Raw genomic sequence first — 10,784 nt, 5'->3', positions numbered from 1 at the left:
AGGACGGCCCGCGCGCGAGCCCGCGCCGCGCAGGCGCACACCCGGGCTGATCCGAGCAGCCGGGCGGAGCGGGTCACGTGAACGGGCTGCCTCCCGCCCCGAGCCGGCGAACAACAGGGTGACGCCCTCGTACTTCTGTGGCCGCAGTCCGCCGCGGCGGGGCAGGTGGGGGGGTCACGCCCTCACACCTGACGTCAGACTGTGGGGAGCCGCTAGTCCCAGTTTCCAACCATGATGTCGTACGGTGGCCTCGCCGAGCCAGAAACTGCCAACGCGTTATCGGGTGTGCGGCCTGCTGGTGGATTCTAGGAAGGATGCGTTCTGGGTGATAAATGGAGCGCTTGCAACTGAAGGATCTTAAGTGGCCTCCTGGCTTCTCTGTGTAGCCAGGTTAAGTTTTCGAAACCTTCGAACTCCTTGTGTCAGCTAACTGTGCTACAGTTCACAAAACTGCTTTTGTGTTCATTAGGACACAGAAATCGCTGTTAGACCCTTTTTTCTCTGAACCTCAGAGAACTCATGGGATCTTGGAACACTGCGCCGGAAATTAGGAGGGCTGGGTCAGTCATAGTCGTGGCACTTCCTGGGAGTTACTCTGTATAAGTACATGGTCCTTAAGCCCCAAATCCCTGATGAAACTAACCTTTGCGTCTTAGTTACTTTCTCCTCACTGAGACAATGTCCAGCACCCACAACTGTAAGGAGGAAAAGTTGTGGCTCACAGTTTGTAAAGGTCTCTCCACAGTTGCTGGCTCCAAGGCAGAGAACTGCTCCTGGCAGGCAGTCAGGAAGCAGAGAGGTATCAAGAGAAGAGGGAGGGAGATAGGCCCTTCCAGACCGCCCCCTCAGTGATTTACCTCCTCCCACCAGGCTTTCCCTCGCGTCACTCTTATCTATAAACTCATCAGTGAATCGGTCCCCCATGATCCGATCATCTCCAAATTCTACCTATGAGCGCTCGAGGCCTTTGGGGGACATCTAGATAGAAGCCGTAACACCCTGCCTGTGTGCCTTTGCAAGTGATTCTTACTGGAAGCAGTGGTTCTGACTTTAACTGGTAAGCAGGACCACATACAACCGATTTGAGGAGTTGAAGAAATGGAAACGAGCCTGGAAAGTGGAGGCACTGTGGGAGCTTGTCAGATATGATGTCTACTTTACTTGGGACTTTACTGTGGCCACAGGCCACAGCACAGACCTTTGCCCCTCCGGTTCTGGGGTCCTCAGAAGAACCCCCTAGGGCCCTTAATTGGCTATTCTTAGATATTTAAGTGTTGGAGATCCATACCTCTGTTCTTCGATTCAGAATTCATAAGGCACCTCTGGAGTGAAGCGTTAGAGAACAGCTCTAGCTGGATGACTTCCTATCCTGCATTTCTGGGGATGTAGGAGACTATGCCTTCCCACTTTAGCAAACTCTCGAGGAGGTACCTGCTGTGTGGCAGGTGCCCTCCAGCAAGCTGGAAGTCTAATGTAGGACACAGATATGGAAGCCTGCATTTTTAGAAACATGAGGGACTTTTCCTTTTCAGAGAGTAGCAGGGATGGCTTCTTAGGGTAGGAGGGGTTTGAACTGGTCCTTGGAGGCTGGATGGGTGGAATTTGAACCAGTGGAGAAAGTCATTGCAGCAGGAGATAAGATTGTAAAGGTAGGTGTTGGCCTGATAGCGCAAGTCTTAGCTGCCAGATGAAGGCAGCTGGTGTCTAGTGTACAAGGGATAGATTTTGGACTCCATTGAAAAATGACAAGGCCACACCATGGTTTAGAACAACCAGTCAGGCAACAGCTGGAGGAAAGGCATTTACCTCAAAATTGTGTTTACCCTAGCTTGTCTGAGTTCCTATTCAGATGTATTATTTAAAAAATAAATAAGCCAGGCAGGCATCCAGTGTGTGCATAAGCATAAATAATTAATCTCAGATTAAAATAGAGAGGCTATTCTGCTGTGGAAAAACAAAGAGAAGGAAAAGATTGAAATTAAGCATACAGTTGGGGTATGACCGACTCAGAAGAGTAAGAAAATCCCGTGTCACCAGGAATACATTAGTCTGGAGCTGAGCAAGTCCCTCTCCATCATGCCACAGGCCACAGCACAGACCTTTGCCCCTCCAGTTCTGGGGTCCTCAGAAGAACCCCCTAGGACCCTTAATTGGCTATTCTTAGATATTTAAGTGTTGGAGATCCGTACCTCTGTTCTTTGATTCAGAATTCACTAAGTTAGCCTTTCATTTCTGCCATTATCCACTGTTCTCTCATTATTCAGTCCCTTAAACTGTTTTGCGTACCTCCCCCTTCCATGTCAGCCAGCAGGTAGCAGCCTCTAGCCCAGCTGGATCATGTCACTCCTCAGTTAAGAACCGCCCCTGGAAGCTGGGCACAGTGGCGCAGGCTGTAATCCCAGCTACTCAGAGGCTGAGGCAAGAGCACTCCAAGTTCATGGCCAGCCCGGGCCACTTAGCAAGACTTTTGTCTCAAAATGTAGAAAGGGCTGGGAATGTAGCTTAGTGAAAGAGTGCCCCTGGATTCAGTCCCCAGTGCCACAAAAACAAAACAAAAAATCTTTTGTGGTTCGCTCGTGAGCCCCCCGTCAATCCAGACTCCTTCACTTCACGTACGAGACTGTGCCTGTCTCGGCCCCTCTACCTTCCTCCCCACCTTATCCCCAACTACCTTCTGTGCTTCAGTACCCCGTAGTCTCTTATGCTTTGCAAATCCTTGTGCTCCTCAAGCCCGTTTGTTCTTGTCATCACTGCATCTTAACACATCGAACACACTAGCCCTTCAAGGGCCTGTTGCAGGGCTCAGGGGTAGCTCAGTGGCAAAGCTGGATGGAGCCGGGGAAGGGTGAGCACGAGGAAGCCCTGGTTTCAATTCCCAGCACTGCCCAAACCAAACCAAAACAAAAAACAAAACAGTTCCATCACCTCCTCTTCCTATTCCTAGAAGCAAAATTGACTGCTCTTGCCTCTGGCTTTCCACGGCATAAAGTTTGGGAGGGTTTCTGACTTGTTACCCTGTTATGGTCATGAAGCTGTCTCTTTTCCACTGCCTGCTTACAAGGGCAGAACTGTCCGACTCATTCCTGACCTTTCAACAGGCCTTGGCAGAAAGTGTGCTTAGAACATTTGCCAAAATGCGATCTGGTGGAGGACAGAACTGTTAAAAGGGAGGGTCTTCGGACCAGAGGCTGTAGCTGAGTGATAAAGCACTTGCCCGGGAGGTGTGAGGCCCTGGGTTCCATTCCCAGCAGCCCCTCCCCCAAAAGGGTCAGGGTTTTTGAGAAAAGGGACAGGGGAATGTTGGTGATAGATTACTGCAAAAGCACCCTCCACCACCACTGGGAAAGGTTTTCCAGAAAGTTATTAAGTATCTTCAGTCTTCTCAGGCCTTTATTTCCACAAGAACAGCTTTAGCAAACTATCAGTAGTCTCAGCCACTGCTAGTGGCTCTGCCCAGATAAGGTCACCTGAGGTCATCCTCTAACAAGGGGTCAGTGACCTTTCTTTCTCTTCTGCTCGGATTTCCCAGGCCTCTACAGTCTTCTAGGCCTCCCTCTGCCACGCCCCTTCATACTCTCTAGACTCCATCCATGGGGCCAGCAATGCTGGATCCCTTCCCTGAACTTGTCACATTTTTTTCACCCCCTGAACTATGCACATTTTGTCCTCTGGGCCTAGAAGACAACGTCCAGTTCATTCGCATTGCTCAGTTCAAACGGGCTCGCAACGCACCTGTCCTTAAGCTGACCTCATGGCCAGAGCCGCTGTGTGCGGCAGCCCTGCATCCCATATCCTTGAACTGTGCAGTCCTTCACCATGGCTGGTCTGTGAACCCCAAGATCTGCTCCCATTCCTCTTGACTCACTTTTAGTTTTGTTTCTGGTTTTTTTTTTTTTTTGGTGTGTGTGTGTGTGAGAGAGAGAGAGAGAGAGAGAGATGCTGGGGATGAAACCCAGGGCCTTGCCTGTGCTAGGGAAGCACTTTATCACTGAGCTACACTGCCAACCCTTTGGTTTATTTCCAAGCCAATCTAGCAATTCACTTGCATCCACATATATAGCACACACAACTGAGACCAAGGTCAACCAAGGCAAGTCTACTGAATTGTCTTGTTTCACTTATTCATTAATTTACTGTGTGGGTGGGACCTATTAAGTCAGTGAATCTGAACTCTGCTGTACATTGCAATCATCTTTAGGGACTGGGGATGTAGCTCAGTGTTAGAGAGCTTGCTTAGCTTGCACAAAGCTCTGGGATCGATTCCCAACACTGCAAAATAAAAACCAAAACTCCCTTTAAGATTTTGATTGAGCTGGGCATGGATGTGTACACCTATAATCCCAGCACTTGGGAGGCTGAGGCAGGAGGGTCACTGTGAGTTCGAGACCAGATTGGGTTACAAAATGAGTTTAAGACCAGCCTGGACTACATAGTGAGACCCTGTCTCAGAAAAAGAAAAAGACTTTGATTTGGCTGGGCATGGTAGTTATTGTAGTTTGGGGTTTTGCAAGGAGAAACAATACTATACTGGACACATATTTTATAAGATTATTTATAATAGTCACCCAAAGAATCATATACAAGACAGTGCAGGAAATCTGTTTGCACACTAAAGACCAAAGGATGCAGCTGAGTGTCTGGATCCCACAAGTAATGTCTTGTAGCCTCCCGCAGTCTAACTGGAAGCCTAGATCCCATGACAATGTCTCATGCAGGCCTGTCTCATGGATATATGCTGGGAAGGCCCAAAGGTCAGTGATAGAAACTAGAAAGTCTGCACCAGTGGGATGAAGGATCCGTGCTAGCAGGCTAAGGGATCTGAACTGAAGCCAGGAGGTGATGCCCAAAGTAAGAAGCAGAGCTCCTCCCAAAAGTACCACAGCCATCCTCAGCAACAGTGAGGTCCTGAGCTCCTCTGATGATGAGGAAAGCTGAGTTCCCATCAGGAAAGCCAGTGCAACAGTCTTCTCCAGCAGTCTGAGCTGTGCACTATCTTCCCCACTAGAGCCAAGAAGTTATGCTCAAAGTGAGGACCGGAGCTCCTCCAAGGTGAACCATAGCCATTCTCGGTGACAACAAGGTCCCGAGCTCCTCCTCCGACAAGAACAGCCAAGTTCATCAGGAAAGCCAGCATGACAAGGTCCTCCCGCAGAATAGCCCAAGAGAACCAGCAGCTCCCTAACGGCTTCCCAAACAGCTTCCAACAGTTTCCCAACAGCTTCTACCAGCTCCCAACAGCCTCCCTTCTTCTCCTGTTCTGCCTCTTATGCTGCCAGCAATAGCCCTCAGGTGGGCCTCCCGCCCAGCATGCTGGTTCATTTCAGCTGGGTGTTACAAGGTGACCACGAGTTGTCAGTCCACCACAGTGTTACACATCTGCAATCCTAGCATTTGGGAGGTTGAGGCAGGAGAATCACCTTGAGTTCAAGGCCAGCCTGAACTACATAGCAGGACTCTGTTTCAAAAGACAAAAAAAAAGAAAAAAGAAAGAAAGGAAAGAAAACAAATCAATGTGGATGTAATTTATTTGTAGTGGAACCTGGATCTCAGTATGTTTAAAAGCTCCCGGGGTATGTGGAAGCTGAGATTAGCAGCATTAAATCCTTGCTTCTTTTATATGCCTGAAGAAAAGAATCACCTGAACTTGGCCAAGCACCACTGATTTGACACACTGGCATCGCTAGGGGCTTGTAAACAGTGGGGCTCCTGGTCTGAGTGACCGGGATTGGTGTTTAGTTAACAGGCTCACTAGGTGATTCGCGGGCATTACAGGGAGCTGTCCGCCTCATCAAGGTCCAGATCCCAGGGAAAAGCTATTGGAATTCTAGTAAGTGAATTCCAACCTACTACTTCCAGAGTAACCCATGGTGAGAGTAAAGAGCCACAGACATATCTGCAGTTGTGGGGAGCCAAGGGGGTCCTAAGTCCAGTCTGAACAATGGCTAACTGGAACAAAGGCCCTGACTCGGGCCGAACCCCGGTCTTATTAATTTGTGAAGAGGGGCGTGGCTCGGGGTTGAGTGACTGAGAATGGTGGGAACCACGTGAGTACTGTGAGCTGGGCTAGGTAGGAGGCACATGGCACCTCTGCAATATGCAGAGAGAGGTCTGCCAAAAGAGTACCAGATTCCACAGCTGCCTTGAAATTGGAGGAATCTGCATAACACAGTTTGAGGAAGTATTTTGTGTTTTTGGTTGGTTGCCTCAGCTTGGATGTCTGGCCTTTCTGCCCTGGGACACCACAGCCTCTTTCTCTAGGCTTAATCCTGGCCAGCCGGCTTTCAGCCTAGCTCACAGCCTAGCTCACAGCCTAGCTCACAGCCTAGCTCACAGCCTAGCTCACAGCCTAGATCACAGCCTAGCTCACAGCCTAGCTCATGCTTAGTAGTAGGGAGCTGTAGGTGGGGCATCACTGACCTGTCGAATTGCTTCAAAGGCTACTCATCAGCAACTACCCTAGAACCATTTGCATTGCTTAAAGCCAGTTGAGGGGGTAGAGGATTTTGCTAACCAGCTCTGTACATAATACACAGAAGTAAGGCAAAAGTTAGCCAAAATGGAGACAACGGTCTTCTTTCAAGGGGCGCTCTCTGGGTGGTCCTCCACATGCACATTATAGATTGAAAAGAATGACTGAGATTTTAGGTACTAGAAGTTTTGTTAAAAAAATAGATCCCCAACTGGCCACAGTGGTACATACCTGTAATCCCAGCTATTTGGGAGACTGAGGTAGGAAGACTGAAATTTCAAATTTAGTCTTGGCAACATAGCAAGATCTTTTCTGCTGGGTGTGTTGGTACATGCCTGTAATCCCAGCAGTAGGGAGGCTAAGGCAGGAGGATTGCCATGAATTCAAAGCCAGCCTAAACTACATAGTGAGATCAAGGCCAGCCTGGACTATATAGTGAGACCCGGTCTCAAAAATTCCGAGAGCCTGGTTATAGTTGATATCAGGCCCAGGTGATTCTTCTCAGCAGTTTGGAGGATACAATAGTTCTGGATTGATGTTCTGGCCCATAATAATGTTTTTGGAAAAATATTCTGTTTTGAAACAGGATCCTGGAATATGTAAATGAATGAACTTGCGGCTCAGAGGGAAAATAGGTGCTCAGTCCTAAGGAGAAATCATCTACGTTGCTGGAGGCACATAACACATAGGCACATAACAAGTGCTATGAGCAGTGATGGGACAGGGAAGTTGTACCCGCTGCAGTCAGGGAAGGCTGCCTGAAAGAGCTGATTCACAAAGGATGACTAGGACTTAAGCAAGAGGGATTGCAGGCAAAGAATAGGGCAGGAAGTCGTGGGGTTCGTTATTTTTAATATTGAGATAGTGTCTAGCTATACTGCCCAGGCTGGCTTCCTGCTTCCAATCCTCCTGCCTCTGCCTTCCAAGAAGCTAGGATTAGAGTGTGTATGGCGCAGCGGGCTGGAAAAGTAGTGTCTAAACAAGACACCAGGCTGCTCCCTCTTCCTGACCTTGTTCCTGAACCTCAGCTTTGCCCTTCTCTCAGGCATACGTATGGCAAAGTTTGTGTCCCTTGGTAACTCAGGGCTCAGAAAAACTGCTGACTTCTGGGGAGGATCACGGGACATCTTATTTGGGATTTGAGTGACACATACTTGTGAAATAAAAACACATTTTTATCTAGCAAGGGCCTCAGCCACAAACATTTGCACAATATGCTATGGGCTTCCAAACAATTACACAATCTGCTTTTCGCATTTTGTGTGTGCATGGCTGCCCTTCCCTAGGGAGAGGTGCGGCTAGGGCTCCATGACTTTCATTGTTTTGGGAGCAGAGATAGACACAGAGGCAGTTCAGTCACCAATGCCTTGTGCTTCCCTGGTACTTGTGAAAGACCCAGATGTGTGGAGAGCACACTGCCTTTCACCCTGGAGGAATATCTTCTAGACTCTGGTCCTAAGATACCCTGGAGAGCTGGTGACAAGTATGAGTTCCCAGGCCCACATCACATGTCCTCCTGGATCAACCGTAAATCTCCAAGTGTAAGGGCCTTCGAATTTGTACTTTCATAAGAGTCATGTGCAAACCTTATGATCAGGCAGGTTGGAAAACACTGAAATAGACATAACACGCTTTGAGGTCAGAAGATTTATGTCTGAATCCTAGATCCAGCACCTCCTGGTGAGGTACTGGGGTAAAGCTGCCCGCTCCACCAGCTCCATCTGCACAAATGTCCTTCCTGGCGGCCTGCACTAGGCTCCCTGCAATGGCACAGCCAGCATGCCAGGAGCTCATTCTCCCCGGGGGTGGCAGGGACAGTGGAGCTCAGAGACTTGGAATGTCACCCTTCTCTCTTGCTCTTGGGGAAGAAGGGACCAAGTAGTTCCATTAGATCCCACTCACCTCTGGACTGTGACCTTCCTCTGGGTCCCCATTGCTCAACTGGACTTCTGCTTTTCCTAGTGTCCTCTCACCCTTCCCAGGCTCAGTTTCCCATCTGCACAGCAGGGCCTGGGCCTTGGGAGACCAATGCATGTGTAACGTGAAGCACACACAGAACAAAGCAACCCTCCAGAAATGGGATCTTGTATTATGGCCTTTAACACATAATACCTACTGTGTACCCCGAGCTCTTCTGGACCCCTGCTTGTGTGGAGTTGACATTCTAGTTACATTCTAGTAGGTGGAGACAGACAATAAATAATGAACGCAATGCATGTTTAGTATTTAAACAATAAAGAGGCTGCAGGGGTTTAACATTTAAACAATAGAGACTATAAATAGGTTGACTATTGAAATAAATATAAAATGTGGGAATTATTTAAATAGTATACACAACAGGTGCATATCACTTAGATAATAGCCACAGTGTTTTAGAATTAATTTAAAGAACAAAGATGGAGTGTTAGAAAAAAATAAAAAAGAGTGTTAGAAAGTGCTGTAGCCTGGATCGGTACTTTCAGAGGAGGAAGACTCTTTCAGGACCTTGCTTCAGGTGTTCGGCTGGGCTGGAACTTTTTCCTTTCCTTCCTTTTTCTCTCCCTTCCTCTCCACTCCTCTTCTTTCCTTTCTGTTTCCCTTTTCTTTTCTCCTTTCTTTCTTTCCTTTTTTTTGGTTTTTGTTTGTTTGTTTGTTTTGTACTGCAGATTGTACCCAGGGAGTGTTGCACTACATCTCTAGCCGTTTTTATTAATTTTTTTAATCTTGAAACAGAGCCTCACTATGTTGCCAAGACTGGCTTCAAACTTGTGATCCTCCTTCTTCAGCCTCCTGGGTAGCTGGGATTACAGGTGTATGGCACCATGCCCAGTTTAGAGCATTTTTGCTTGTAAAATAGATTCCACTCTCCTCTCCTGTAGGAAGGCATGCTAATGTTGTCACTTTGATGCTGAGGCATGCTAAAAGATTTATCCAAACTGCATGTAATATTTGCAATAATCTGGTGAAATTGCTTTTTTTGGGTGGTGGTACTGGGGATTAAATCTAGGGTCTTCACGTAGAAGTAAATCCCTAGCCCTTTTTTAATTTTGATGGGTCACTGTGTCACTAAGTTTCTCAAACTAGGTTCAAGCTTGCAATGATCCTCCTGCTTCAGCCACCCAGGGTGCTGGACTACAGGCATGCACCACCACATCTGGCTAAGGTTGCTGCTTCTGTGCCATTTTACCCTGGAGAAGGTGGAGGCTTCCTGCAGATCTCACCATACAGTGGGAGAGGGGTGAGCTGAGCTATCAGTGCTCTCCCCTGGTAACAGCTGTTCCTCTTTTCACCTGCCTTTTGCACCTACAAGGCCTGGCTTCTCCTGAGGGACTCTGGGTGCTCCCAGGCCCAACCTAAGATCTCATCCTTACAAAGGCAGAAGGAGCTTCTGCAGAATGGACAGAAAGGGGCTCGCCAAGGGGCACTCTCGCAGTAGCAGCTTGAGTGATATATCCTGCTGTTCCACTTCGCTGGGGGCCCTCCTGGTTTTAGTGCTGAGAGTCCTGCATCCTGGGAAGCACCTACAGGAAGACTCCTGTTACTGGATGGTGACTCTTTTCAGGTTCTTGGCGTCGCAAATGAGGAACTGGACAAGACACATGGAAAAGGCAGCAAAAGTGAACATAGGCTCTGCAGAGTGAGAACTGCCCTGTGAAAAGACTCACAGGTCAGTCCTGAAGATAAGTGGAAAATGGTCTTTTATACTCACAATTCCCAAGTTATCTCTCTCTCATGCAAATATGAGGTTGGGGCAGTCATCCTATGGAACACTCACTTGGCATTACGCCATGTGTAAACTGTCCTACTAAAAAGCTCCCTAGGGCTGGGGATGTAGCTCAGTGGTAAAGCACTTGCCTAACAGGTGCAATGCCCTGAGTTCAACCCCCAGTACCACACACACACACACACACACACACACACACACATACACACAAGATCCCTAGCTTCCTGCCACATGTGAATAAAGGATCAGGAACAGTGCCTTTTTAAAATAGGGTCTCACTATGCAGTTCAGACTGGCCTTGAGCTCACTCTGTAGCCCAGGCTGGTCTCAAACTCTCAATGATCCTCCTGTGTCAGCCTCCCAAGTGCTGGGATTACAGGCGGGAGGCCACCACACCTGGCCTTTAGGTTTTGGTGTTTTGCGTTTTTTGTGGGAACAGCATCTTTCGATTGGTTTTGTCCACACACAAATGAAGAATTGAAAAGAGCATCCTGTGATTGTTTCTGTGCACAGCACCAGATCCCAAAGAAAAATTGAGCTGAGTGGTGGTTGAATGAAGGCCTGTAAGCCCAGCACTCTGAAGTCTGAGGCAGCATAATCGCTGCCAATTTT

General features: G+C 48.2%; 1 protein-coding gene across 1 annotated transcript in view; it reads right to left on the bottom strand.

The window, feature by feature from the left end:
- Slc25a51 (solute carrier family 25, member 51) overlaps positions 1-177 on the bottom strand; it is a gene marked incomplete in the record, with an annotated part of 13,995 nt that extends 13,818 nt beyond the window's left edge. Inside the window, 1 exon segment of the mRNA XM_013513300.1 lies at positions 1-177.
- Positions 178-10,784: the final 10,607 nt, after the last annotated feature.

The sequence above is a fragment of the Chinchilla lanigera genome, unplaced genomic scaffold, assembly GCF_000276665.1.
Source record: "Chinchilla lanigera isolate Chin_1 unplaced genomic scaffold, ChiLan1.0 scaffold00018, whole genome shotgun sequence".
In the NCBI taxonomy this organism is placed as follows: domain Eukaryota; kingdom Metazoa; phylum Chordata; class Mammalia; order Rodentia; family Chinchillidae; genus Chinchilla; species Chinchilla lanigera.
Note: the sequence above shows the minus strand (reverse complement) of the source record. Positions and strands in the feature narration are given on the sequence as shown.